Genomic DNA, 19,214 nt, shown 5'->3' with positions numbered 1-19,214 from the left:
TATTATAGAGTTATAGATGGCATGCCAAGTCAGTTATTTTAAAAGCACTGAGCTTGAGGTAAGAATCAAATCCATTAGGATACAAAATGTGTAATTTAGGTTGAAACACTTGTAGGACTGCAATAACAGGATTTCTTTAAATAGCGGCTGCAGTTTCTGAAAACACAATAAGAACTTCTTCACTATCTCTGTAAGTAAGTTGTATTAAAATACAGTATTAGTTGTCCCCTTGTAAACAGAAAACAGCGAAACAAAAAGTAAATACAATTGACTTAGCAGCCAAATGTTGTATCAAATGTATAAAATAACCAATGCATTTTGCATGTTGAACATGAAACTGCGATTAAACACGTCGGTTTACAGAGGCAATTAGCCTCATTCTTAACTCCATCCTTCTTTTTCCTGAACCTGCTGTTTATAGCAAAGTTCCTGACACATATGGGCACATGGCAGTATCCAGACTCAAGAAGGATACCTAACCATCAAAAATATCCCTAACATTAAAATATACTGACAAATTCACCTAAAGTATATCTTGTGAACCCTAGGTAGAAACTGGAGTTACAGAATGAAACCCAAATCATACAATTCAATTTATTTTTGTATTGCCCAAAATCACACAAGAAGTGCCGCAATGGGCTTTAACAAGCCCTCCCTTTTGACAGCCCCCCAGCCTTGGCTCTCTAAGAAGACAAGGAAAAACTCCCTAGTAGGGGAAAAAATGGAAGAAATCTTGGTAAAGGAAGTTTAAATAGAGACCCTTTCCAGGTAGGTTGGGCATGCAGTGGGTGTCAAAAATAAGAAGGTAAATACAACACAATACACAGAAGGGGACAGACGTAATCCTCAATACAATATAATAGTAAAATAAAAATAGTACAAGTACAGAACAGAAGTTAACAGTAGAAGATATCACATAATAAAATTTGGATCTGTTCAGAGCCCTGGAGATGTCAGCTATCAACCTACCTCCCCCTATTGGCCATTCCACAGCTGAGACAGTGCTGGGCCATTCAATCCGATGAAAGGATCCCTCTACCCGATGATTCCTGCAATCCTCCATCAGAGTTGACTTTACCTTAGGCAGGCAAAACAACTTGGCAGGTTGGCAGGCACCAAGTATCACAGAGAAGAGAAACAGAATAGGTGACGGTTAATGACAAGTTATAACTATCATATTACTTAGGTTTTAGTGCTAGTGACCAACAACAGATATGCAATCTGTAGAAAGGATGCAGATTCATCACAGTATTTATGTTCATTTAACTAAAATGTATAGTTCATCTGTAGGACACAGAAGGTTCTTCAAGAATATCCATCAAGACATCCGTTGACTAAATCGATTTAATCCAGCTTTAGTATTGCAGTAACCCAGAACCTACACCAGCTACATCAGTTGCAAGGCAGATACCAAGTCTGGATGTAGCACCAGTTCCCAAGGAGTAACATACCCACACCTACATACTCATATGCACTCATATTCATTCTAGGGCAATTTAGAAAGCTACTAATTAGCCTAAGGTACGTGTTTTTGAAATATTGGAGGAAAATTAGGGCAGCATAACATTATCATACCCTCTTTAATAGAATTCTGGGTGAGGGAGGCCACAGCCTTTCCCAACAGCATCAGGCTCAAGAAAGGAAACCAACATTGGACAGGATGCCCAATCATTGTTGGGTCAACTCACATACACACACACATACACACTCCAAATTTATAGTCACCCGTCAATTTAACCTGCACACTGACAGAAACTGAACACAAAATTCAAGCGTAGAATACTGTTTCCATAAGTTAGCCGCCATGTTATTTGAAAGCCAAAGAACACAGAGAGGAACTCATGCAGACACTGAGAAAATGGAAACTACATAACTACAATACTACGACCAAGCCAGGATTTCAGGCCAATATATAAGAGTAGTAAAGCAACAATCCTAAACACAATGCCACCATACTACATCCGTATAGAAACTGTTGACTTTGACTATTTGAATAATTAAATGGATAAACACAAGCCAGTCATCCCAAACTTATTACACCTAGCAGGACTTTAAAATAATACTGCATCTTGATCTACAAGGAATCACATTATATTTATTTTCTTTTTTAAAGCAGTAAAATTTTCCAGTAGTTTTTAGATCACAGAAACCCAGTGTTTTTATTATTACAATATCTAAAGTAATGCAAAATTGAATCATTTCTTTCTAAGATACGTTCCAGGCATTGATCTCATCTCCGATTCTTTGTCCTCCATAGACATAGTGTAATAATGTTTTCCGTACTAAATTACACTTCAGCACACTAATGAAAACTTATACTAAGACTAATTCCACAATTTAGAAATGATACAGCAGTGAGACAGTAATGCAAGTGATATCAGAACTCTGACATTATTTAATTAACTACATGCAGGCTGTAGACAGAGTTAAAAACATATTTCGTGAAGGAAAAAGCACAGTTCAATAACCAGTTCAGCCAAATAAATGTCATTTACTTTGGAATAATTTACAAAATGTTTCCATAGGAAATAGTCACCTCCCACTTTTCAGCTTTGAGAAGGATTATGAAGACAAAACTGCAAATAGACTGCAGCTGCCGAGGTGTGCTGCAACAGAAACATCTTGATTTTAGAAAAGTTATAATAAATTGCTACCATAGGTTTCTGATTAATAATAATCATACTGCAAAAATTGAAGCCTTGAAGAAAAATGTAATTTAATATTAAATAATGTTTTGAAGCAATACTAGAAAGTTGTAACCAGATTCATAAAATGTATATTATTTGAAAATATTAACTGTATTGCAATAAAATATTAAAGGCAATGTATGTGAAATGCCACCTGAATGTTTTGTTTCAGCAAGCATTATTATGATCATATAGTGTAAAGATTTTTGACAGTGTAAATCTACAAATTATTAAATAAAACATGCTTTTTATAGCAACAGGCATAGAATAATTAAGTAATTTATTACGTGTAGCGACACAAATGATTAATCAGTATCAAGTGACTATTCAAATATGCAGCCAGTCATTAGGAAAGCCATTCCAAATCTTGAAGGTTTTCATAATAACGTGGACCTCATCATCTTAATGAATGAAAGCAGGATGTACTTTGAGATTTTCCACTGGGAAATGTTTGACTTACTGTACCTACCTTAACATAACAAAGCAATTGCCAAAAACACCAGACCATTTATGATATGCATGCAAAGGCTAATTTAAAATTCCAGACTACACCCCTTCCTCATCAGATGTCTTCAATGAGTGTTTAGGAAGGTGATGTCAAAGTGTAGTGTGTGTTTCCTGGTTAAAGGAATTCTTTTGGATAGGTTTTGAGTCATACAGGGTTCACTGATTAAAAAAAGTGTAATGGCTGGGTAGCTACTGTATAATATGTGAATTAACCTCACATGGGATCCACTGACCCAAAAAAGAAACCTTTCTGTTGGGTACCCATATCTACTGTAAGAAAAAATGGATAAAATACTGTACAGATTATTCTAATCAAATTGATTGTTTTGGGACTGTGATAATTTTGAACACATCATCTTACATATGATATTCTTAATCCAATTTGGGACTGGAGAAGAGTTGAAGCCAATCCTGACAACACTAGAGGCAAAGGAGACACCAACCTTGATGATGCTCCAGTCCCACACATTGCCCAAAGAAACACATGCAGGGCCAATTTAAAAATGCCATTTTCTACTAATATGTGTTTAAAATATGGGAGGAAAGCTGGAGAAAACCCCAAGAAGAAGTGGGAAGTATATAAAGACTCTGCACAAATAGCTTCAAGGTGTGGGATTTGAAACAACAAAACCTCTGAATGGAGGCAGCAGAGCTAACTTCTGCATTACTATATTATTAACTTTTTTTCTAATAAAAAATATTTTCTGTAACAGACAACACCAGAAATTTGAAAAGTACACATAAGAAAATCAATGCTGTGCAAATGTACACAATCTGTTGATATATTTATTGCAGAAGAACTGGATATATGGAACACAGGTCACAGAAGAGAAACTATTCAGAAGTGAAACGAATGTAGCATCATTTGTCAGTTTTCTCAGATTTCTCAATTACATATCAAATATGGTCTAAATGAATAGCTTAGAAGAGTATTCATCTTTATCAAAGTTTGCTGATATGTCCACCATGTACAAAAAGGCACCGATTAACCCTAAAGTGCCAATTTCTGTGCTGTGGCAGAATACTAGAAAATATGGAGAAAACCCTCACAAACATGAAAATACCTCAGAGAAAACAAACCTAAGTGTCAGGAGTAGTGATACCCTAGTGTTAATCACTTATTATTGAAATTATTAACCATTTTTGTTTTGCTTTATTAGATATTACCGCTTTTTGCAGAAGAAAACATTTAATGCAATACCTTGTGATCTTTTAATTTTCACCATTCACTAATTCAAGTAAATAGAAGTACAGTATGTTACTTTTGGAGCATCACCAAATAATAGAGTTTACTTTTGAAAAATGCCTGATTGCCTTTCAATCACAGGTTCTACAGAAAATAAAATAAAGAAATGTAATGCTACAGTTTGTCCAGCAGGTGATATTAGCTAGGCACCTCAGGAAGCGATATGTCACATTGGAATTTGCATTGAAAAAGGGAAGAATAGTTGCAGACTGCTTTCAGAGTACAAAATCATGTTAACCTTTGGAACCTGGCACTGTTACAAGGGCTGACACCTGTTGTTGATATGCCAGGGTGTAGACATGCTGGCAAGAAGAACTGGCTTGTAGACATTTAGACTGCACACATCCCTCATGTGTAGTATCGGGTAGCAGTGTGTTATCCAGGCCATTTCAAAAGCCTCACTGTTGAAAGACAATATATTTCTTAATAATAAAAAAACAAAACTAGAATTTTACTTTCTAACTCAGTGATTACATCTTATATTGATTGCATCTAGGAAAATGGCACTAACAGAGAGGCAGGTAGACTTGTGCAAGGCTAATATGCTTTACTCCATATTTGGTTTCCTGTCTGGTATTGCTGTTTTGGAATGAGCACCTCAAGGGAAAGAGTAAAACTCAGTTCAACCGAGATACGGTGTCTTTATTTGGCTGTGTTTAAGGTGTCTGGTGAGGGGGCACTTCATCTGTCCCATTTTAGTACTCCTGTAACCTTTTACCAAGAACAAGAGGATACTGGGTAAACCCATATGGGCCGAATGGCCTCTTTAAAGTACATCTATTATATTTAAAAAGCACTTCTCCATCTTATACAGTAATTATGACATATTGGTTTCTGTTGAATTATTGTGAGATGATAATAACTGCCATAACTAGACTCAGACAACTTATATTAACTTTAAATTTCATAGATGCCTAGGTTATAGATAATTCACTTTTTAATAAGATCTGCCTAAATAATTGACGGGAACAGTTATAACCTTGACATTGTAGAGCTTTTAACAAGAGGATATGAAAAAGAAGAAATAATTAGTAAGAACTATGCATGTAAGAAAGGGAGCATGCAAATTTACAACAGGTGGCATAATTTTTTGGGTATATAAACAACACATAAAAGCATTCACATAACATATAATCATATTTTAGTCTTTCGGGGCTGATGTCGACTTTTGTCAAAAGGAGGAGCTGACGATGGTAATCGACTGTAAAATTGTGACAAAACCAACTGTTATGTTTTAGTTGGACTCTGGTTGCTTGAAGGGAAGTGAGCTTCATTGGTTTGACTGAGATTTCTTGCGCTTGTGTGAGTAGCAAGGCGCAAACAACAGCAAAAATGGCACTGACAGCTGATGAGAGATCTAAGTGGTTGCATAAAGCAAACTACTGTGTGGACGACGTTTTGACTATTATCTCTGAACTGGACTATGACTTGTCGGACTCCAATTTTGATACAAGTGATCAAAAACAAATGTGAGGTTCCAGCTTCATTTGACTGGTCCTCAGCCAATCATGGTGCTGAATGGGTTCATGTAGCTGATACGCCTACGACAATGTTTGCGAGGGAGGACTGACACTTAATTAGAGGTAGAACCTAGATTGCAATGCCTCAGCCACGTGAAGACAGCTTGGCAGCAAGCCTGCCGCACATTCTTGTCAAACTGGCAGCCACAGCATGCAGCAACAGATGTTTAATCTTGATTTCTGTGTGAAACCATTGCTTTTCAAAAACAGTTTTTTGTAAAAATATTCAGCCCTCAAAGAGTTAAACAATATTCACTTTCGCTCACCAAAATTCAATTATGTATTTAATAAATGGAAATCAAATAATATATTGCGCATCCACGGAAATCCTATGAATATTCTTCTTGATAATACCCAGTCATCTTAACAAGACACATATGGTGGTAATGCCAGTATAAGAAAAGGTGCAAAGATACTTCAGAAAAATGCTGGCTAGCTCCAGCTGACTACCTGCTTCAGGATATGCAGGGTGTTGTACAAACGTCATGCCTCACAGCAGTATAAATTATCCAAAATGTTTAGCGATCAACATCAAATTTGCAAAAAGATATGGAGAGGGCAGTAATGCATCAAGGCCACAGTGACATTTGAGAGTCACAATAATTTGGATAGTTTGCCCTGCTAGTTTTAATGCCCTGTTACATTTTTGGCTTGTTTACAGTTTCATATCAGGAAAAGCAAAAAATAAACAAATAATGCAAGACAGAAAGAGTTTTTTGGAAAGACCCGAACAATTTTGCAAATGCATTTCCCACACTACACGATTTTGAGTCAGAGAGAATGTCACACTTAATAACTGCAGTTGCTGGATCTCATTGTCTTGAGGATATCAGATTACACGGGTAGAAATCACAGAGAATGATTAATTTTATGACTCCCTTACAACTTTACAGTACACTTTCAAATTCCCAAGTGCACAATGAAAATATTGCTAGGTCAACACATTTTGCCTGCTGATCAGTATAGAACATAATTTTCTTTCTCCACTTTGTAGTTGTATGACAAAAATAAGACCTTCAATTAACATATGTGCTGTATTTCAAAGGTAAATCAGCCTCTCATCTGTTGAAATGGCTCAGAATGTCCATTTCATTTTGTTTTTTGAGGCCACCCTATCCCTACTCTTTTTGTTATCTTCTAGATTTGATTGGGCTCTTATCTATTTGTAGGCATTGTACTTTAAACTAAACATTCAATGTTTGTTAATTATCGCTCACACAGGAGCCCACTCTACCCCAATCTGGTCTAATCAGTACTACACTGCTCACAAAAATTAAAGGAACACTTTAAAGAAACACATTAGATACATCAGATATGAAGTTGGATATCTATACAAATAACGACAGGGCAATGTCTTAGGAACAAAAGGATGCCAAGTCTTTTAATGGAAATAAAAGTTTTCTGCCTACAGAGGGCTCAATTGTGTAGACACCCTAAAATCAGAGTGAAATGAAGTTGTGGCAGGCTATTCCATTTTTTCAAAAACTTTCTGCTATTCAAAATGCTTTTGAGTATCTTGTGTGGCCCCCACGAGCTTGTATGCATGCTTGACAACGTCGGGGCATGCTCCTAATGAGACGACGGATGGTGTCTTGTGGCATTTCCTCCCAGATCTGTATGAGGGCATCCCTGAGCTGTTGTACAGTCTGAGGAGCAACCTGGCGGCACCTAATGGACCAAAACATAATGTCCCACAGATGTTCTATTGGGTTTAAGTCAGGGGATCGTGAAGGCCATTCAATTGTTTCAATTCCTTCATCCTCCAGGTACTGCCTGCATACTCTTGCCACATGAGGCCGGGCATTGTCGTGCATTAGAGGAAACCAGGACCTACTGCACCAGCGTAGGGTCTGACAATGGGTTCAAGGATTTCATCCTGATACCTAATGGCAATCAAGATGCCGTTGTCTAGCCTGTAGAGGTCTGTGAGTCGCTCCATGGATATGCCTCCAAGATCATCACTGACCCACCACCAAACCAGTCATGCTAAACGATGTTACAGGCAGCATAATATTCTCCACGGCTTCTCCTGACCCTTTCACGTCTTTCACATATACTCAGGGTGAACCTGCTCTCATCTGTGAAAAGCACAGGAAGCCAGTGGTGGACCTGCCAATTCTGGTATTCTATGGCAAATGCCAATTGAGCTCCCCGGTGCTGTGCAGTGAGCACAGGGCGCAGTAGACATTTGGGCCCTCAGGCAACCCTCATGAAGTCTGTTTCTGATTGTTTGGTCAGAGACATTCACACCAGGGCCTGCTGGAGGTCATTTTGTAGGGCTCTGGCAGTGCTCATCCTGTTCCTCCTTGCCCAAAGGAGCAGATACTGGTCCTTCTGATGGGTTATGGACCTTCTATGGCCTTCTCCAGCTCTCCTAGAGTAACTGCTTGTCTCCTAGAATCTCCTCCATGCCCTTGAGACTGTGCAGGGAGACACAGCAAACCTTCTGGCAATGACACGTATTGATGTGCCATCCTGGAGAAGTTGGACTACCTGTGCAACCTCTGTAGGGTCCAGGTATCACCTCGTGCTACCAGTAGTGACACTGACTGTAGCCAAATGCAAAACTAGTGAAGAAACAGTCAGAAAAGATGAGGAGGGAAAAATGTCAGTGGCCTCCACCTGTTAAACCATTCCTGTTTTGGGGGTCATCTCATTGTTGCCCCTCTAGTGCATCTGTTGTTAATTTCATTAACACCACAGCAGCTGAAACTGATTAACAACCCCCTCTGCTACTTAACTGACCAGAATAATATCCCATAAGTTTCATTGACTTTATGCTATACTCTGATTAAAAAGTGTTCTTTTAATTCTTTTGAGCAGTATAGTATGCACCAAAGCTGTCTGCAGCTCATGATTATGTTAGTGAAGGCTATGACTAGAAATCCCTGGAAGCCATGTGTAGGGTAATGGTGACTTAAGCATTTCTGTTCATCAAGGCTGCATCTTAGAATATCAAGCCTTAAAAGACAAGTAATTTAAATTAATTTGTAGGTGTGTGAGTGGGCCCTGCTATGGGCTGGTGTCCTGTCCAGGACTGCTTCTTGCCTTGTGTCCACTGCTTCTGGGACTCATAATTGAACTTTATGGGTTTGAGAATGTTGAGTATAAATAGTTTTATACTGAGAAGGAGCTCTTATTTTGTCAATACTTTGCTTGGCCGGTGAAAACTTCATTTCTCTGAGACGTATGGTTCAATGTAAGCATACTGTATAAAACAGTGGGTGACAGTATATATAGACATGTAGAAAGTGATTCTCAACATGGAATGAACAAGGCACTTGGAGAAGACAAAGTCAATAAGACTTCATTCCAATCATACTTATATGGTATACATGATAAGCGAAAAGCCTAGGGAGATGGATGTAAAACCATGTTACAGGTCCACATTTTGGTTTTGGAGCAATAAGGATAAGTCATTCACTTAACCCGTATTTCAAAGTTAAAAATATATGAAATTGCATTTCTATATGCTGTGTTCTAATTTGTACTCAAAATGCATTGAGATTTCTTGCACAGAGTGGCATTTGTGAGTGAGTTTGTGCCCTAGGAGGGATTAGCCAACCCCCTGTGCCTCTCATGGATACACACCATACTCACAAATTCTGTAGTATTGTCCAATAATTTTTGGTTAATTTACAACAAATTCTTTTAGAACGAAAAAAAAATTGCAATGAGCAGTAAAATGTTTCACCCCATGATGAAAGTTTCAGTATTCAGTCTTAAAATACATATAATAAAATCAGACCAAATAAAAAACACATTCATAAACTTTATAGCATAGCTATTTTGCTGCAGCCTACTCAGAACATTGTTGGAGAAAGATCACCTGTATTATAATGTAATAGGATATATAATGTTAAGTACCTACAGGTTTTATCCTCATTTAGTACTACCATTATGAATCCAAAAACCTAACATAAAAACGTTTATGAAAACATTGTGATATTATATTCCGTTTCTGTAACTCTGTTCTTTTCTGTTTTTGTAAAAAAATAAAATTGTAAAAATCAAGTAGGCTCTGTCACCAACTGACTGCTCTTCCCCTAGCCACATCATTCAAACATCATGTCTAGCTAAAGATGGCACCAAGTCAATGTGTTTAAAACATAGTTTTCATGATTAATTTTATTAATAGAATTGATTTGTCTCTTCAAATGTAAATCAGGAAAAATGACAGGCTTTACACTGTTCATTATTTGCTGGGATGCTATTCCATATGCTTGTGTGAATTTTAAGGAAACAGGGCTACATGCATGCATCTTGTTAGACGTTGTTCACTAACTTGTAGTATAGGAGACAATATCAGCTAACCACAAAATGGTTCTGCAATGTCACTACAAGGTCATGCACACAATTTCAGAGAAACTAACAATCAGAGAATCTTGGTTCTCACAGTCTGAGAGTCCTTTAGTTGCCTTTTTGTAAACTCCAAAATCTTGTTTTCGTATTTCTGGCCACTCTGTCATAAGCTCAGATCAGTGGAGTGTTGCAGTGATGGTTGTCCTTCTGGGACACTGGGTTCTGGGTTACCTCTCTTACCATGGCTCTTCCCCAATGATGAGCAGCTCTAGGAAGTGTACAGGTTGTTCTTCCATTTAAGAATTAAATGTGCAATTGGGAGATTGCAATGCTACAGGAATTTTGTTGTGGACCACCCTGGATTGGTGTCTCGACACAATCCTGTCTCTAAGTTCTGCAGGCAATTCTTTCTGTCCTAAGGCTTGGTTTTTTGCTGTGATGCAAATTGTGAAATTTTGCAGACAATTTGCCTTTCGTAATTATGTTCAATATGACCAAAGGTAGACTCCAAATAAAGTGTAGAAACAGCTCAATGATGATCAATAGGTTGGGGTGCAACCTGAGCCAGATTTCAAGTGTCATAGTAGTTACTTGTGTCAATGTGATATTTGATTTTTATTTATGTAGAGTAAAAAAAAAATGAGCGATGTGATACATGCAAGTTTGAAGAGTGGCTATTAGCCTACTAGGCACTTCACCACTCTTGTTCATCCTACTGTTGTAGAGTAAAACTCTATACACAATTGTGCAAGGTCAATGATGCGGCTTAGTGAGAAAATCAAGGTGTTAAATAAACTTTGTACCAGAATGTCGGCAGCTGCTGTCAGTTGTGTGTTTGGTGTTAAAAAATCAACGGTTTGTTTCATCTGCAAAAAGGAGGCGGACCAGAGACGTTGAGGCTGCTGATCCCATCATTGTCCACAGTCTCAAAGTTAAATGTCAGCTCATCTCTGCTATGCTCTCTTACTCCAAGACCCTTAAGAATCTCAAGCAGTACACACAGCAGATGTTGCAGATGGATTATTTCAACCCAGTGTGTCCTTCATGATGTCCAGCACCATCCTTCAGCTGAGATGGACAGAGTGCCCAAGAGATGTTGTGACCTTACCTCTCTAACTCTTCTGACAGTAGAAACAAAAGTTTTTTGTTTTTTTTTAATGGAGGTGTTAGCACAAAAGGTCGTAGAATTCTAGAGAATGACTTGCAAGAAAAATGTTATGTTACCATTTGTATTTTGTGTGCTGCATTTTATGGGATATTTGTTGCTGTGTAATGGATCAGAAATAACAATGTTTTGCCATAAAGAATTCTATGCAGAAAAGTATATTTTGAGCAATCACTAACAAAAGTTTACAGTTTTTGGTAGTCGTGGGAATCTAACCCCCTATTTCCCATAGGTTCAGTACATATTAACATTTGTGTCTTGGGCTAATGCAACATTTCCTAGCAACAATTACCCCCATGACGACTGACTGTATTATTTTCATAGATGCCACTAATATTTTATGTACAAAACCATCCTTGTGCTTTAATTAGGTACTGCATAATCAGAGCATATATAAACATACTATATATTTAAAAAATCAAAGAAACTTAGACTTGGGTCAATTTGTGCATGATAATTTGTCTTCTGCATTTGTAGTCTTGTGATTTCATTAGCAGCATTGTTGCTATGTTCCGATAAAAAGACTGTCTAACTACTGCATACAGTAGAAAGGAACAACAATAAAATCAAAGTGTAGATTGAAGACAACTAGTAAGAACATTTTTGTACATTCCTTCATAGTTTCTCATGGTACAGAATGTTACTCAGACCACCATATTACACATTAGTAAAAAGTTCTAGAATATCAGACTGGTGACTGTAAAACTATAAGTACATGCCTTCAGGTCCATTCAGTGTACAGGTATACAATGCATGCATGTACAACTCTGAAGACAATACGATAAGAGTAAAAAAAAGATCAGCATGGCTGATACTAGGTAATACAGCTGAACGTACATTAGTTATTGAACTATGTGGAAGCATTTTTAAGATACAATACTCTGTTTAATAACAGAAAGTTTATTACAATCATATAATGTAACATTCTGAGACCCAAGTAATCTAAAGCAGTGTTGTAGGGAAGTCTATCAAGGTGTGCTTTTATTGTTTCTTGCTGTTTCTCTGAAGCCACTTTTAGTGGCTGGAGCTTTTGCTAAATTCCTGTCAAAGGTGCCAAGTGCTTTGGGGTCAAATCTCACCCTGACTTCTGCATGTCACTGCACCTGAACTCTTTTCTCTGTTTACAAGGTAGGGTGTGTTTCTGTTATGCCCTGTAACCACTGAAGAGTCAATGAGGGCATCTAGTAAGAATGCATTTAATGCAGTTTATATAAGTCTCTCCAAAAGGGCAGAGGTGGATTACTGACTTTGCACGTAATCTAGTTATATTTTTTTATGGATTTTATACAGTACACTCCCCATTCAATTGTCAAAATCTAAGAATAAAGCAACAAAACTAAAAACTTAAAAAAATAAATATTTCCCAAAGCAATAAGTATATTGATAAACTTACAGCTATAACATTATGTATATTATATATATATATATATATATATATATATATATATATATATATATATATATATATATATATATATATATATCCATCCATCCATTTTCTAACCCGCTAAATCCAAATACAGGGTCACGGGGGTCTGCTGGAGCCAATCCCAGCCAACACAGGGCACAAGGCAGGAACCAATCCAGGGCAGGGTGCCAACCCACCGCAGGACACATACAAACACACCCACACACCAAGCACACACTAGGGCCAATTTAGAATCACCAATCCACCTAACCTGCATGTCTTTGGATTGTGGGAGGAAACCGGAGCGCCCGGAGGAAAGCCACGCAGACACGGGGAGAACATGCAAACTCCACGCAGGGAGGACATATATATATATATATATATATATACTAATAAAAGGCAAAGCCCTCACTCACTCACTCACTCACTCACTCACTCACTCACTCACTCACTCACTCACTCATCACTAATTCTCCAACTTCCTGTGTAGGTAGAAGGCTGAAATTTGGCAGGCTCATTCCTTACAGCTTACTTACAAAAGTTGGGCAGGTTTCATTTCGAAATTCTACGCGTAATGGTCATAACTGTAACCTATTTTTTTGTCCATATACTATAATAGACTTCTGCTCGATGCCCGTGGGATCCAATAGAAACACTGCCGCTAAATATTCACGGGTGAAGGACTGTGCTTATACAGAGGAAGATGAGATGGTCAGGGTGGTGTTTGGCACAAACTCAGTCAAACTGCGAGAGAAACTTTTAAGTGCTGGGTCTTAGCTAACATTAAATACAGCAGTGGGGTGGAAAAAGTCAATGTCCCGCTAAAGGAAGACAGTGTAAAAAATAAAACCTGTGCACGCAGTGTGCCACGTCTCAGATAAAGAGGAAGACGAGCTGTTTATTGATGCAGTAAGAAACGAATCGATGAATGAAACCTGTTATCTTTACAACGATTGACAAACACGGAATGTAACTTGAACACAACACATCCTACAAATACGAACCTGATTGAAAGAAATAATGATAATCAAATCCTTGATGACAGCAACACTCATAACACTCACAAAACAATTACTGTATATTGACAGTCATGTTACGTTATTTTTAAAATGTTCCCTTTTCTTTTTGATAACTTCTTTAACACACTGCTTCTCTGCTGCGAAGCGCGGGTATTTTGCTAGTATATATATATATATGTATTGTGAACGCTAGGGGTTACTCCGGTAGCTCCGTGAAACGCACCAAACAGATGTCCAAGACACACTTGTAAAAAGCACCAAGCAGAATTTTTATATTTTTCTTCAAATACAGTGCACAAAGCACCACACTCGCCACAATTCTCCAATACTAAATACAAATAATACAAATAATCAATAACAATAACAATCCTCCACTCCTCCCAGCAACTCCGTCAGTCTACCACCCAACTACGGCTACCTTTGCTGGTTCTTCACCAGTCCTTTAAATATTCCATCAGCCGGAAGTATTTCTCCCGGGTTAAATGCCACATCATCCTTCCTCAAGTAGCCCGGAAGTACTGGGGTCATCCGTCCTCCGAAGTACTTCCGGGTTGTCGTAACAGTAGGAGTCCCCAGGTTCTTTGTGAGCTCCCCCTGGTGGCACCCACGGCACCCAACAGGGCTGGGGAAATGGACTCCATGTCCCAAGATGCCCTGAGGGAATCCAGGGAACCGTTGCTGTCCAGGGGAGTTGCCACCTAGTGTCCTGGCCCGTGCCCTGAAAAGGCTGCCTTCCTCTATTCCTTTCTTTCAGGGACATCCCGGCCAGATTGAACTGCCGGCCGTCCCTCGCAATATATATATATATATATATATAGTGATGTATGGCCGGCAGGGCATTATGGACATTGGAGTCTTTATTCACGGCCCTGCTGGATACCGTGGGGGCCGCTAGGAGACGTTGCAGGGAGAAACAGTGTTTATTTTCCCTACGCCACATGGACAAGGGGAATGACGTGCTTTCGGGGTGAAGAAAAGGATTTTTGTGATAGGAGATCACATGGACTGGGGATTAGAGCACTTCCGGGTCCAGGGAATATTAAAGGATTATGGGAGCTCCCAGACGGCGAGCTGAGTTGGGAGGCAGGGTGGCTAAGCGTCTGAGAGTGGAGGATTGGTTTATTGTATATTTATTTGAGTATTGTGGAGAGGAGGGTGCTTTGTGCACATTATTATTATAATAAATAATAATTGGACTTTTTTATCTGGTGTCTGACGAGTGGTCTGAGGGTACAAGGGTGCGAGCAAGCCCTAAACTATCACAATATATATATATATATATATATATATATATATATATAGATATTGTGGAAAGCGTACCCCCAGACACAGACAGACCGACACCAGGATGTCCAAAACACACTCCTTTATTAAGTTCTTGAGCACCACAATGTCTACCAGCACCAACTCTCTTTTCCTTTGTCTTTGTCGTCTTCTTCTTCTTTCTCTTTCTTTCTTTCTTTCCTTCTCTCTCTCTTTTGACCTCCTCTCTCCTCCTCACAAAATTCATCTCCTTCCTCCCAACTCTGGCTCGTCTACTGGAAGGAGGCGGCCCCTTTTATTATGACCCGGATGAGCCCCAGGTGCTCCCCCTGACGTCACTTCCTGGTGTGGCGGAAGTGTCAGGAAAGCACCTGGAAGCACTCCAGGTCTTCTTGGAATTACTTCCGGCAGCACTTCCTGGTGTGGCGGAAGTGCTGCCATCCAGGATTCCCCAACTGTCTGGGCGCCCCCCGGTGGTGGCCACGTCCTCTCACGAGCGTCCCAGCACCGTCCTTGTGGCCCCTAAATAGACCCGCACGGCTGCCCTCTCGTGGCCGAGGAGAAGTATTGTCCAACTTGGGGACAATCTAGGTCATCTGTGACAATATATATATACAGTGCATCTGGAAAGTATTCACAGTGCATCACTTTTTCCACATTTTGTTATGTTACAGCCTTATTCCAAAATGGATTAAATTCATTTTTTTCCTCAGAATTCTACACACAACACCCCATAATGACAACATGAAAAAATTTACTTGAGATTTTTGCAAAATTAATAAAAATAAAAAAATTGACAAAGCACATGTGCATAAGTACTCACAGCCTTTGCCATGAAGCTCAAAATTGAGCTCAGGTGCATCCTGTTTTCCCTGATCATCCTTGAAATGTTTCTGCAGCTTAGTTGGAGTCCACCTGTGGTAAACTCAGTTGATTGGACGTGATTTGGAAAGACACACATCTGTCTATATAAGGTCCCACAGTTGACAGTTCATGTCAGAGCACAAACCAAGAACGAAGTCAAAGGAATTGTCTGTAGACCTCCGAGACAGGATTGTCTCGAGGCACAAATCTGGGGAAGGTTACAGAAAAATTTCTGCTGCTTTGAAGGTCCCAATGAGCACAGTGACCTCCATCATCTGTAAGTGGAAGAAGTTTGAAACCACCAGGACTGTTCCTAGAGATGGCCGGCCATCTAAACTGAGCAATCGGGGGAGAAGGGCCTTAGTCAGGGTGGTGACCAAGAACCCGATGGTCACTCTGTCAGAGCTCCAGAGGTCCTCTGTGGAGAGAGGAGAACCTTCCAGAAGGACAACCATCTCTGCAGCAGTCCACCAATTAGGCCTGTATGGTAGAGTGGCCAGACGGAAGCCACTCCTTAGTAAAAGGCACATGGCAGCTCGCCTGGAGTTTGCCAAAAGGCACCTGTTGCCTGAAGGACTCTCACACCATGAGAAACAAAATTCTGTGGTCTGATGAGAGAAAGATTGAACTCTTTGGTGTGAATGCCAGGCATCACGTTTGGAGGAAACCAGGCACCCTCATCACCAGGCCAATACCATCCTTACAGTGAAGCATGGTGGTGGCAGCATCATGCTGTGGGGATGTTTTTCAGCAGCAGGAACTGGGAGACTAGTCAGGATAAAGGGAAAGATGACTGCAGCAATGTACAAAGACATCCTGGATGAGAACCTGCTCCAGAGAACTCTTGATCTCAGACTGGGGCGACAAACACCCTCAGAAGCACATTTAATAGGAGTATGCTGTACATATTCATACAATAATTCTTAACCCTTGATTTAAATGCTGAAGCTCCAGAGGTGCTCTAGAGATATTTTTTTTAGAGATAGCAGGTGGATCATTTAAGAGATTGGTGACCAAATAGAATACTCTGAACACATATGCATGTTCACATCTCCAGTATGTCATTGATCTTTTTGATGCCATCCAATTCTGGAGAAAATCAAGCATCTGACCATATACAGGAAATGTCAAATCAGATCCTAAATATACTGTGATTTACTTTACATATGAACTGTTATATAGACGGCGGCACGGTGGTGCAGTGGTAGCGCTGCTGCCTCGCAGTTAGGGGACCTGGGTTCGCTTCCCGGGTCTTCCCTTCGTGGAGTTTGCATGTTCTCCCCGTGTCTGCGTGGGTTTCCTCCCACAGTCCAAAGACATGCCGGTTAGGTGGGTTGGCGATTCTAAATTGGCCCTAGTGTGTGCTTGGTGTGTGAGTGTGTTTGTGTGTGTCCTGTGGTGGGTTGGCACCCTGCCCAGGATTGGTTCCTGCCTTGTGCCCTGTGTTGGCTGGGATTGGCTCCAGCGGACCCCCGTGACCCTGTGTTCAGATTCAGCAGGTTGGAAAATGGATGGATGGATGTTATATAGACTATTAAGCTGTTATACAATCTATGTATTTCTGAAAAGTTAAAAAAAAAAAAACTCTGGCTTTGGAGCATGGAAATGGTGGTAACCAGTAATACTTTACTAATACCATTAATCTCCCAGGTATTTCCAGAAGGTTCTGTTTAGCATAGTAAGAACATGAAAGAAAAATGTTTGACCACTACTTATGAATTTTGCTCTATGAAAATAACTGATAATTAAGCAACTCAATGCCTGCACTTATGTTCGCATGAATCTTAACAAGCAACATTAATATAACATTTTACTTACTATCAGTGTTCTGAGGGACACAAAAAGCATTGCATATACCGTGTAATATCCTTTGTCTCTTCTTCATACTGTATACTTGTATTTGGCAGTTCAACAGTGATGATAACAAACACGCATGTGACAGGGGTCTGGTCACTTTTATAGGTAATCTAACCTAAATACAATTAAAATATCCAATGACACAACCCAGTTTTATTAAGAGTCTGGGAACTCTTGAAATTTAAAGATAATAGTACGTAGGCTTCTTTAAATTGAGCAGTGCGTAAACCCATAATGAAAGAGACAAAAGTAATTTCAAGAAAAACAAAAGTAACTTGTATTACACAAAATGTAAAATACACCAAGAAGATAAAAGTAGATAAGAGTCTAAAAATATCGGAAGTAAAAAACTTTTAAAAAGGGAGCACACAGTCCACACTCTAAAAATCCATTAAAACATAACAATGGAGAATACAACCTTTGGTGGTGCAAAGTCCAAGTTGTATGCTGTATTACCAGAACAATTGACTTTCAAACTGTCCCACTGAAACACTGCTTGCTTTTTGTCTGCCGGCTTCACTCAGTCCTCTTGTGAGCCTCCCCTTTCTTACCGGACCCGGTGCTTCTCTGGTGAAACTGTGTCTTTCTTCGTGGAGGTAGGTGTCACCATCCGTGTGTCTTGCATCCTGTCAGCCACATAGCCTTGTCTGATTTGAGTCCCCACCTTTAGATCTTGACAGCGTTATCGGTGGGCCATCTCTCTCCTACACCGTTTTCCCTCTCACACCATTCTCTGAACTCGCTCTGTCCCTCTCTCTTTGCATTGTCCCAAACACCACCCACTACCCAGAAGTATATAACTGCTTTAGTCTCTGCCTAGATCAACATGACAATTGATTAAACAGTGGTACATTTCCCTTGCTTATTAATAGAGTAAACACATTTTCATTGATAAAAAAAAATATTATTGCAGTCAGCTATCAAGAAGTACATATACAACTGTGTGCTGAATAAAAACCTATGTCCCCAGAACATGTTAATTTTCAAAGGAAGCAGGCAGTCATGAATCACAGTCTTGTATGTTGATGAGATACAAAGCAGTTTAATCTTCCAAGCAAGTGACTGTTTTACAAGACAGGTAAATATCTACATCTTGTAGAAAGACATCAACAATAAACTGTAACTAGAATTATTCAGGAAATTTGCTTTTTCACTTATCACCCAATCTCAACTTAGGGTGCCTAGTGCCCCTTTATCTATTGGCTTTTTTTACATTCATTATTGAATAGTGGTTTTTTGCCTAAGAGAAAAAGAAAACCACCCATTGTACAAAATGATTCTCGCTCTGACACATACACTAACCTAAAGGATTATTAGGGACACCGTACTAATACGGTGTTTGACCCCCTTTCGCCTTCAGAACTGCCTTAATTCTA

Source organism: Polypterus senegalus, chromosome 6, assembly GCF_016835505.1.
Source record: "Polypterus senegalus isolate Bchr_013 chromosome 6, ASM1683550v1, whole genome shotgun sequence".
In the NCBI taxonomy this organism is placed as follows: domain Eukaryota; kingdom Metazoa; phylum Chordata; class Cladistia; order Polypteriformes; family Polypteridae; genus Polypterus; species Polypterus senegalus.
This window is presented reverse-complemented; position numbering follows the sequence as displayed.